This window comes from Lingula anatina, chromosome 9 (assembly GCF_051362555.1).
Source record: "Lingula anatina isolate TDL-2025a chromosome 9, LinAna3.0, whole genome shotgun sequence".
In the NCBI taxonomy this organism is placed as follows: domain Eukaryota; kingdom Metazoa; phylum Brachiopoda; class Lingulata; order Lingulida; family Lingulidae; genus Lingula; species Lingula anatina.
Genome location: NC_141775.1, coordinates 16,358,519 through 16,369,690, shown reverse-complemented (window position 1 = coordinate 16,369,690; position 11,172 = coordinate 16,358,519).

Below are 11,172 nucleotides of genomic sequence, written 5' to 3'. Positions count from 1 at the left end.
GATAATTTAATGAAAAAGGGTAATAACTTTGCATTCTTGTGCCCGTGGGATTTTGACTCCCCTTGGTTACGAATGAAAATGAATATTTTTCCTGATTTTTTCCACCCATTATTTTAAAATCGAACTTTCAAATATGTCCAATATATTATTTATAAAGTATACTAAAAAGAAAGATGTTGAAATGATCACCAAATATCAGTTGAATAACTTTTTCATAGGGGAGTCATTGGGTGGTAAATACATATTTTTTAATTTTGTTTTCATGAAAAAATTCACCTGCAAACTAACAAAGTGTCAATATATCCTCCATTATGCATACTTCAAGATAAAAGTCAAAATGTGTCTTTGGGGAGTCTGATTTTCATTATGAAATTTTGACCGGGGAGTCAGATTTTTATTATGGGAAGTCACATTTTTGGGAGCTAATTTTTCATGGTACACCTGCCATGTTGTAAATAAATCCATGGTGACAGTGTAGGGCATCGCAAGCAGCTAGCCATTTTATACCTTGAGAACCATGAAATGAAGTCCTTTTGGGTTGATTCCATTTATATATAGGTCATTTAATTTATTTGAATATAAGTTATTTAAACTGTAAAACAAAATTAAATGAGTATATTTTCAATGACACTTTAATAATAAATGAATTCCGTCCGTTTCTAGAAAACATATTTTGCACAGCTTAACACTGATGCACTGTATAACGCTTGCTGTCACACACTTGAGTGGTAGTCATTGTAAGTCACGCGTTTAGTTTAAAGTTTTGCACAGCTAAGCATCGCTGCATTGTGTATGACTAGCTTACACATATTTATGAGTGGTAGTTAAATAAGTCACGCGTATAGGGGGGCCTAGCTCAAACGATCACAAGGCAATGGAATATATGTGAAAAACCTCAAATGAAAAAGAAATGAAATGTAATTATCAGTGTGTATAAAACATTTTACTGCGGAATGACACACAATAAGTTAAATATTTTACTTTTAAGTTAATTATAGGTGAAAATTAAGAGCACTAAATGGGCGGTACACGAAATTCAAATCCATTGGGGGACTCGAACCGATGTCTGGTAGACTGCTACATTCATTCCATAGTAAGCTCTTTGTAGGTGTCGCTCTCCACTACACCACCAGGTCGTTTTGTTATGTTATATTTACTTACATCAAAGGTTTGCTTTATTATAATACTATTATGCCAAGACTTTGAATATAAAGCGCTTTTACAAATATTTACTATTCTACAGTAGGACCCTAGTTTTCAGACCCTGTGCGATATACAGTTTTTCTGTATTACAGGCGGACTCGGTGTTTCGTGATAGCTGTCATGAAACGTAGGGTCCGGTTAAATGCAGGGTCCGGGGGACCCTGTATATTAAACCTAATTACCATGATACAGAGTCATGGGGGGCCTTCTGGTACATGACACCGGGTTTATGAGCCCATGTAGAAATAATAATAATAATAATAATAATAATAATAATAATAATAATAATAATAATGAGAGGAAAAAGGTCAAACTCAAACAAATATTAATCATTTACCTTGTGATAAAGGATTCGTCTCGCCTGCTCAAGCAGAACCTATGGTGGAGATAGCTGCCACTCCTGGCTTGGGTCCTTCCGGCTCTGCATTTCTGTTGCGTTCTGCCACAGCGTGAGCAGCTTGTCCTTCTGTTTTCGGCTTTCGATGGCAACATAACGACTTCAGAGTTGTCCTGAACTGTTGTCCAAAGAGACCGTAAATGAAGAAATGAATGCATGAGCTTAGTACACTGAACAAAACTATAACTGGGAATACAAACACCATGTCTCGCAGTTCACCAAAGCGCTGTTTCCCAAAAAGTCCAAAGAGACTAGATAGAGCCAGAATCAAGGAGACGGCCAAAGTGGTAAGGGCGATGGTCAGGGTCATCTTGATTAGAGTACGATGGACACCCAACTTGCGCATGGCAATCATAGTCGGATTCTTGGCAAGAACCCTCATGTGGTGAGCCATCTTCACATTCAGGATCAAGACAATTATGAAAGGAACCAAGAACTGCACAAAAAAGAAAGAAAAAAATGTGTACATTTTGTGGAATTCTGAAACCGGAATCGGGGCGCCAAGACAGAAAATCGGAGATGTCGTGTTCAAGGGACAATATCGCTCAGGTAGTGACCCAAAGAAATACCGTGGAACATCGTTCAGAAAGGCAAAAATCACGACGCCACCAACTCTTAACGCCCAAACTTTAATGCTTGCCGTTGCTCCACTTCCAAGGGCGTTCTCAGAACAAAGGTGTAGATAACGGTCGAACGTTATGAGCACTACTAACCAGGGTGGGATCAAGAAGACGGAATACTTCAACCCATACAGAAGACGAAAGTGTTTCATCCGGAAGAAGAAGATGTTTTTGAACAACCCAGTATAGGGGTACATGGCCGGGATGCTGAAGTCAAGCAGGGACGCTAAAATCTGAATGTTATCGACCACTGCCAGACATATCAACAAGAAAACAGTCGGGCTCCGTTTCTTGAAATGTAAAAATACAACCACTGAAAGAAAATTGAGAATAAGGCCAACCACACAAAGGACAGAAACCGTAATGCCACCAACAGCGAAATAATACAGATTGATGAAACCCAAATCAGGAGAGTCCTCTTCATTTTCCTCTTTTTCAGGATATGAGCTACCGTTGACCGACATCTCAGTCGTATTCATGACTCTTTAAACTTAAAGAAAATTGCAGAGTAAAGGAAATGGCCGCAAAGTCGTTCACAATCTGGAGCAGTCTCAATGCGTGTCTTAGTAATCGAAGCATGTATTTATACTGTTAGATGACTGACGTTTGACATCTTACGCTTCAACCAGTGGCTGTTGGAGTTGATGCGATAGAAGTCCGTCGGTTTCCATTGATAACTAATTATGATAAAAATACGCCACACATGTTTTGCAAAAATATACAAGCCTACGCCTCCAGATACGATGCAGCCCCAGAGAATATCTTCTCATGTTTTTAATTTGGGTTTTGTGATGGAGTGGACTTGTGTAGGACTACCGTTTACTGTGACACTCATCCAGACATACGTCTTCCTGGCCTTCATTGACCCAGCTCATGAGAAGCAGTTGAATTGCCTAATAATAATGATTTGAAAATAAGAGGAAGACAGTACTTTGAAAGGTAGTCAGTAGGGGGATATTAATCGTATTTTCTGAGCAGGGTTTTTATTCAAATGAAACTCGTCGTGACACCCTTAAGAAACGGTCAGTTAAAGGCCGCACTCACAACCAAGGCAAAATTAAGTGCCATGTTTTAGTTAAATTGGTGTGATTAGAAAAGAGCATTTCCATCACAAATAATGTGTTTATCTATCTTGAAATAGCACAGTTTATAATATTGAGGACCATTCATTATTTTTTTTGTTGGAAGGGGATGGGGGTGGAAAAGAAAAGGCCTGTGATCAAAAAAAAAAAAATAAATAAATAAATAAAATAAATAAATAAATAAAAAAATAAAACCGCTCCACCCCAATAACATTCAGACTTTTATTCAATAACAATTCGAACTAATTCTCACTTTGAATATATTTATTTATTTATTTATTTATTTATTTATTTATTTATTTATTTATTTATTTTTTTTTTTGTATCTATCTTAATGATTAAAGGTAAAAAATATATATGCTTTATAAGGAGCAGGGTGAGAGAATAACTATTGGGGGGGGATGGCTGAGCAGCAAGACAAGCAGGATTTGCTCAAGGCACCTTTTGTAAAGTAGGAATAACAAAACCCTTGAGACTTCTTGTGAAACAACACAATCAGAGTTTGCTCAAAGGTCTTTGTTCAAACACTGGGATTATATAATGCTCGAGATTCCTTGGAAACAATATATGTGTTAGGTGGTACAAATCAAACTTTGCAGTTAATATACCTGATTATTGTTTTAAATCATCTGTCTGGAAGCCAAAAATTGACAGATCAAAATATTTATGGTTGAAACCCAATGCAAGTAAAGACTGTCCGAATTGGATTTGTTCAGAAAAGTCAGTTAAATTGTAGTGTTACCCTTTGTCATTCAATGTAGGCCCTATTACATGAAATTTTATTTGTTATGAAATATTTTTCAGCTCGGTAAGGACACGAGATACGTAAGTGCGTGACAAAAGAATGGTGTGAATTAAAGAGAAATGGTAGCAAAGTGAAGGAAATTGACAGCATTCATACACCCTGTACCCCCAAAACTACACTTTTATATAGATATATCTGGGATGAAGAACAATACAATCTTAGGAAAATATTAGTGGTGAAATAATAATGCTAAATATCGATAAAAAAATAAAAAAACAGCAATAAGATATACTAAAGAGAGAGAGAGAAAAAATGATTGGTGCAGAAAAACCCATCGATGGTGTATTTACGAGGACGTTTAATGTATGAAAGAAGAGTGAAGGTTAGTGCGGTCAACTGAAAATTGATGGAGAAGGTTGACCAGCATATATTAAGACAGAATACTTTTTGAATACATGGTTAAGAATTAAAATACATTTTAAACACTTCACAATATTTGATATTGTTTTTACTGTTTTAATAACTGTGAAACCGAACCATCCGACATCAAGTGGGGATCAGACAAAATTGCAAAATTACCCAGCACTTAGCATTCTCTCACTGCAGCACTAGGGACCCATTCAGAAAAGAGGACTTACTTGTCCGAGGGTCAAGTATGGCGACCCACTACAAAGCTTGATATCTAATCCTCTAATATACAATGCATAGATATCCCAAGTGGGCGGACATATTTGACCCTTGGACTAGTTATTCCCCTATTCTGATTGGGGTCTAAGTATACCATTGCAGTTCAGCGTAATTCATAGTTCAGGCGTACCATAGGTACATAATGACTGTAATTATCGTTGTTCAGCTCAAGGAGATGAGGTACCTAAGAGGTAAGGGTCATCTCTCCCCGAATAGGTTCTTGCTTTTAGCTGGCAAAATTTTGATATTACTTGCAAAGATATGCCACCGCATTCTTACTCTCTCACGTCAGGTTTTGGATGGTTATTCAAATAAGTTCTCATCTTTGTTCCTTAATGGACAGCGCTTTTGTAAGAAACTGTTGTAACTATCTTAAGAATTAAAGGCCAATATTATTATAAGTCACATGAGGAGCAATGTGAGGAAGTAACGATGGAGGGTGTTGCAGCAAGACAACCATGATTTGCTCAAGGCACTATTTGTAAAGACAGGAAAAACAAAACCCTTGGTACTTCTTGAGAAGCAACACAATCAGAATTTGCTCAAGGGTCTTAATTCAAAAACTGGGATTACATAGTGCATGAGAATACTTGGAAAAAATAATGCGTAAGATAGATGTTAGGTGGTACAAAACAATTTCTAGATTAACCGTAAATATACCTGATCAGTGTTTCTAAGCATCTAGATTGAAGCCAAAAATTGACAGATCAAAGTCTCCAAATTAGATTTGCCCAGAAAAGTTGCTTCAATTGTACTGATAACCCTTTGTTATTTAATGTATTACATGGAATTTGAGTTGTTATAAAATATTTTTCAGCTTGATAATGATACTAGATATGTAAGTGAATGACAAAATTACATTTGAAATGTTATTACATTTGACATAAATTAAAGAGAAATGGTACCGAAGGTAAAGGAAATTGACAGCATACATACCCCCCCCCCAATTACTCTGTACACCCAAAACAACACTGTTATATAGATATATCTCGGACTAAGAACAATAAAAGTTTAAAACAATATTACTGGTGAAAACTTAGGATGAAATAAATAAAATAAAATATTAAACGAACAAATAAACAGAGACGGGGATTCGAAAATGATTCTTACAGCAATAAGACATATTGGAAAAAAAATGGGATGATTTGCTCAAGGCACTTTTTGTAAAGACAGGAAAAACAAAACTCTTGAGACTTCTTGAGAAACAACGCAATCAAAATTTGCTCAGAGGTCTTTGTTATACAGGGATTACATTGCAGTAGACAAAATGGCCACCAGCCCCATCGCCCAACACGTGCACCTTTCGTCACGAACGTGTTGCTTTTTCAAGTTTCCTGTCCTGGACAGGCTCTTGTCTGGCAAAATATGCATATGTTGGAAATAAGATTGTATTTGGGTTGATTTCATCGAAAATCAGAATCAGGGCAGCTGTTACTACAAGCAAAGCAGACAGGTCATCATAGTATCTTTTTTGTGATTGCTTTAGGTGATCTCAAAGTTTGTTTTGCATTGCTTCCGCTGTGTGCACCTATTATTAAAATATGTGGGGAATTATTTCAGAGATTTATATAGTGTTTACGCTTACACTTCACTGAAGTAGTGCTAGTTTCAATTTTCCATTTAATTGCCTGTTAAGTCCACCTCATTTAGGTTTTTCATTGCTAAAAGCAGTTATCTTTATTCTTGCGGAACTACTAGTAATACCGTACTAGGATTTAGAATGTGTACATTTACCCCGTGGACCATTTGAAGATTACACTGCGATTAATGCGGTGGAAAATACAATAGAGAGAGTGTATAATGATAGGGTCGCTAAACGATTGTTGACGGCATATAGTAACTAGCCTAATCCCCTGGTCGCCTGGGTAGCCACGCCCCCTTAGAGTACTTATGTAAACAAACGGTCTCCCGTAGCGAACTATCCTTTTGTTCAACAGCTTCGCGCGTGCAGCTGATTATGTATGTAGTGACACTATAGCTACCGTAACTGCATATAAATTTGTGCTAGCTGTTATTTGATTCATTCTGCTGTGTCGGATGTTGTGGATCAGCCCACTGGTTCGTTGACTTATGTTTTTCTGAAGATTGGTGGTGCAGATTTTGAGTGCTTAATTATTTGCCCTCCTTCTAACAAGAGAAAGGGGAAGGGAGATAAAAAGAGAGAGTGTCAAATGAAACGGGTAATGAGTAATACATTACATTAAATAAAGGGACTCGTGGTGGAAGAAACGATAGACTGTTTTGCATCAAGATATGCCATTACAATCCGACATGGCCCATAACATGATCCATGACATGACTCATTGTTGTATGCCTTATTATATTTGTGCCGACTTATATTTAACTCTCGTTCATTTCGTGAAACAATTTCCTTGAATAAAGTTTTGCCTGTATAAATTAACTTTGTGACATGAAGTAATTAATAAAACGCGCCTGTTGAAAGGGGGCTTTTCGTAACTAATAAAGGTTCACTATTCGTCGCCGCTACCTTCAGGAAAGCGTACCCTCCGCGTGGATCACCGGCATTTTTGATTATATGACAAATTAGGGCAATTTACGTTTTAGCTAATAATTCTGAATTTACTAATATTTTGGACTAAATTCGATGTCAGATTCATAGCAATGACGGAGAGCCGCCAGAGTAACTGTTTAATTTTCTAAACTAATCAAACTAGAACGCGTGGCGATAAAATGTGTCGCTAGATCTTGTAAACACTCAGCGAAATGCACCTAGTGACTATATTCAATGTGCCGTCACTTAATTGTTTTCTCGATTTCATTAATTGACGATAGTAATTGCAGATAACAAGGAAGAGGAAATGCTGAAGACAAAACAACGTCGGGTCTTTGTGTGACTTTCTCCCTAAACACTTTTTATGTTGCTGTCAACGAAAAAGGAGTCTAGATAGCGATTATTTAAACCACTGCTGCTGCTTTTGCAGGTAGACTTCCTCGTTTATCATTTAAATGCCCCCTCCCCCAGCAGACCCAACTTGATGCATGTACCGGTACGTCTTGGTAGCTATAGTACAGATCTTGGTTCAAGTAATGAAATTTGAGGCTATTTTTTCATTCAAGACAAAATAAAGTATCTATGGTGTGTGACAATAGGGACTTTACAAAGCTTAATTTGTCCTTAAATATATATTCCAGTAGCATAGGCGAGCGACGTAATTGTAACCTTAACTTGAGGTATCCTCGATGAAAGCGGAGTACAAAAATTAACTTTTTTAAATATCGATAACAACATGCTGTACAATGATATTGAGACTAAAGGGTTTAATGGACTTCTTTGCCTTAAAAGCAATTCATTTCAAAATTAAAAGAAACGGGGAGCGCGGGAAGACAGTTTACGTCAGGTGATTCGTTAAAGTCGAGGAGTGTTTCACTATCAAATGTGTAAATCATATATGTCATAAAACTCTATAAGAAAGTTTTTTGTTACGATCTGCAACATTTGTTCATTTATATAGCAGGGCGAAGTTAAAGCCAGAGGTAAATAGAACCTAATACCGTAATCCTCCTCGTCCATTTATTTAAATCGTATCAAAACGTTTGATACACAATGTTCATGAAATTCATAATTTTGGCGATTTATTAAAACCATATTGGTACATAAAAGATAAAGATTAGCATAAGTTAAGCAACAACCACTATGAAGAACAGCACCCTTTTTAAATGAGGCAAGACACCCTCTTCACACTGATTATAACCCTGAGAAAGACATTATGCAACTTAAGGCAAAGGAGTTATGCAAAGTTCTTTCAACTCGTGTGTGAATACAACACATTCTTTGTCACTTTTACAAGACAATGGAGGCGAGCAAGTAGAGTAATTACAATATACAATAAAAAGGACATTAGTATAGAAAGCTTACTTCGGGTCAGCCCTTTGCTTGTTCGAATGAAAGAGATAGATATCGCGCCGCGACTCCCTTTATTAAACCTTCGTGTGTTTGTGTAAAAGTGTGAAAGACAGGCAACGGTCTTTAGTCGCTGTTGATATTGTTCGCGATTAATATTGAAGTATAACTCCTTCGCCTGCATGTAAACGTGTTACTTTTCCTCATGTACTCTATATTTCTTTTAGGTGGTTAAGACAATGGGATGAGATCGATAAAAGTAAAGGTTAATCTAAACAATTAGGCCACACTTTTTTATTTTTATGGATGACATCCTCTGGGTACCCCAAAATCGGTGCGAGAGGGCGAAAAAAATAAAAACAGTCCAAAAAAAAAATACTGCTTAAGTAAAGGAATGCTGTCAGTACACAGCTGGAAACGCAAATTTAACCACAGAAACACGTATCAAACTAACAATATGTCTTTATCCATGCTCTCAAAATATTAAAGCATTGTGAATACTTCGTAGAAATGTAAAAAAGTCATGAATAGATATACTTCATATTACCAAATCTATTTAAGGTTATTTCATGCATTCAGTTGGTATAGCACTCAATAAAACAAATATCAATCAAACAGTGTCTTTATTTGTATTCTCAGAATATTAAAGCATTTTGAACATTTCACAGAAATGTTTAAAAAATGATGCAAAGATATGCTTAATACTACCAAATCTATTAAAGGTCATTTCGGACGATGCCATTTTGTCTACTTCAACTGAACAAAGCAGCCTTACTGTCAGGTGGCCTGTCCGACCTTCAGCCTACCAAATACCTCGACGCCCTTGTCGACCCTTTTTTCGCTACAGAAAACCTGGTATTAATGTGCTGCTTTGTACAGAATGTCACAGAAATGTTTCAGCCGCCGCCAGCCTTTCGCACAATTGTAAAAAGGTGATATCTCCATGCCCAATATCAATGGCACACCAATCCAAAACGATGGCGCCCGTTCTCTTTATGACTTTTATTGTTGTGTAATTTGAAAGTAATCCTAGAGATGAATTTGATAGCAAAGTGGCCGCATTTCCACGTGGCGAAAATACGCATGCGCAGAAAGCTCATTTCCTTGCAAATTCAATAACGACGTTTGCGACAACCGACTTCGTTGGGGGCTGGGAGGGTTTTTTTTTTTTTTTTTTTTGGAGAACGGGCGAAAATCCGTGCGCGCGCAGGATGTCATCCATAAAATTAAAAAAGTGTGGCCTTAGATGCAATTTTTGTGAAATGACTTATTAAGTGATGTGCATGAACCTAGCATGTTTAAATTCTTGAATTTCTAATTTGTTAAATCTTTCATACACGGCCTCATATATGTATTACTCTCAGGCCTTCGATATTATTGTGTTACACGGGACTCCTGGAAACCTGAAGCACATGTCTACGGAGTCTTGTTATCCTTCATGCAGTTTTATGGCTGGGATGAACACTGTGAAGTAGAAACAGGCTTTACTTAGCTTTACTTGATGCACGACAGTTTAAACAAAACCAGTCTGCAAGGCTTGCTTTGATTTGGCGTTAACCTTAGACTGGTTTTAAAAGAACAAATATAAATATGTTCGATGGATTAAATGCCGGCTACTATTAATGGATCAGATGCATACTTGATTGTTTTCCTCTGGTGTCGCACGTATGCATCCTTTCTTGAGTGATCTAAAACAAGTCGCTAGTACTGTACCATGTTTCTCACTGTAGCAAAATATGTTCGACATGGTGTTTCTGAACGGCAGCCGGAGACACAGTAATTATATAGGCATGCTTTAAGCTTGTTCGAGAGATAAAAACAGTCGGGTTTAACAATAGATAGCGAGCTATAGTAAGACCCCCTCCTCTTTAACTGATGATTTACACTTTTAATTGACCGTACTTTCGTATATTGTATGATCAAAGAGCCAGACTTCCCCCTGTTGCACGTTGTAGTTGGATTGTCATTGCGCCTATGTCAATGCACCTCATTTAATTTCAATATTATAATATAAGCATAATATAAGTAATATGTTATTTCCTTATTCCTCTTTCATTATCATTCATGTTTTATAAATACTTGAACGCTTGAATGCAGATATTTCAAATTAAAACGTAAGTACATAAATACATTATACATTTATAAATTAATGCAATAGGAATTTTTTGAGACAGATTGATGCTGACGCTCATGCATTTCAACCAAACAAACAATAATTAGTTCAATTTTTGACTGCGGAAATTTCATATAGGATGAAATAACTGATAACAAATTTAACTAGCAGTTTGTTAGCAACACTGAAAACCAGCTGCGCGTGCCAAACTAGGGAACGAAAGGACAGTTCGCTTCGCGTGGCACGCCTTAGCATGGGTTTAGCCTCTTCAAGCTATAATCCTATCGCCGCAACAAACAATAGGGACCTTCTGGCTGATGTATCCTGCTGTTAATTACACCTAGTTACAGCGGATTGTCACGCTCGCGCTGGGCCCCAGAAACCGGCGTCATGGGGTTCACTCGTATTAAGTATTGTGTTATTCCACCTAAGCTATTGTGTTTGTGCGTTCGAATTTTGAAGG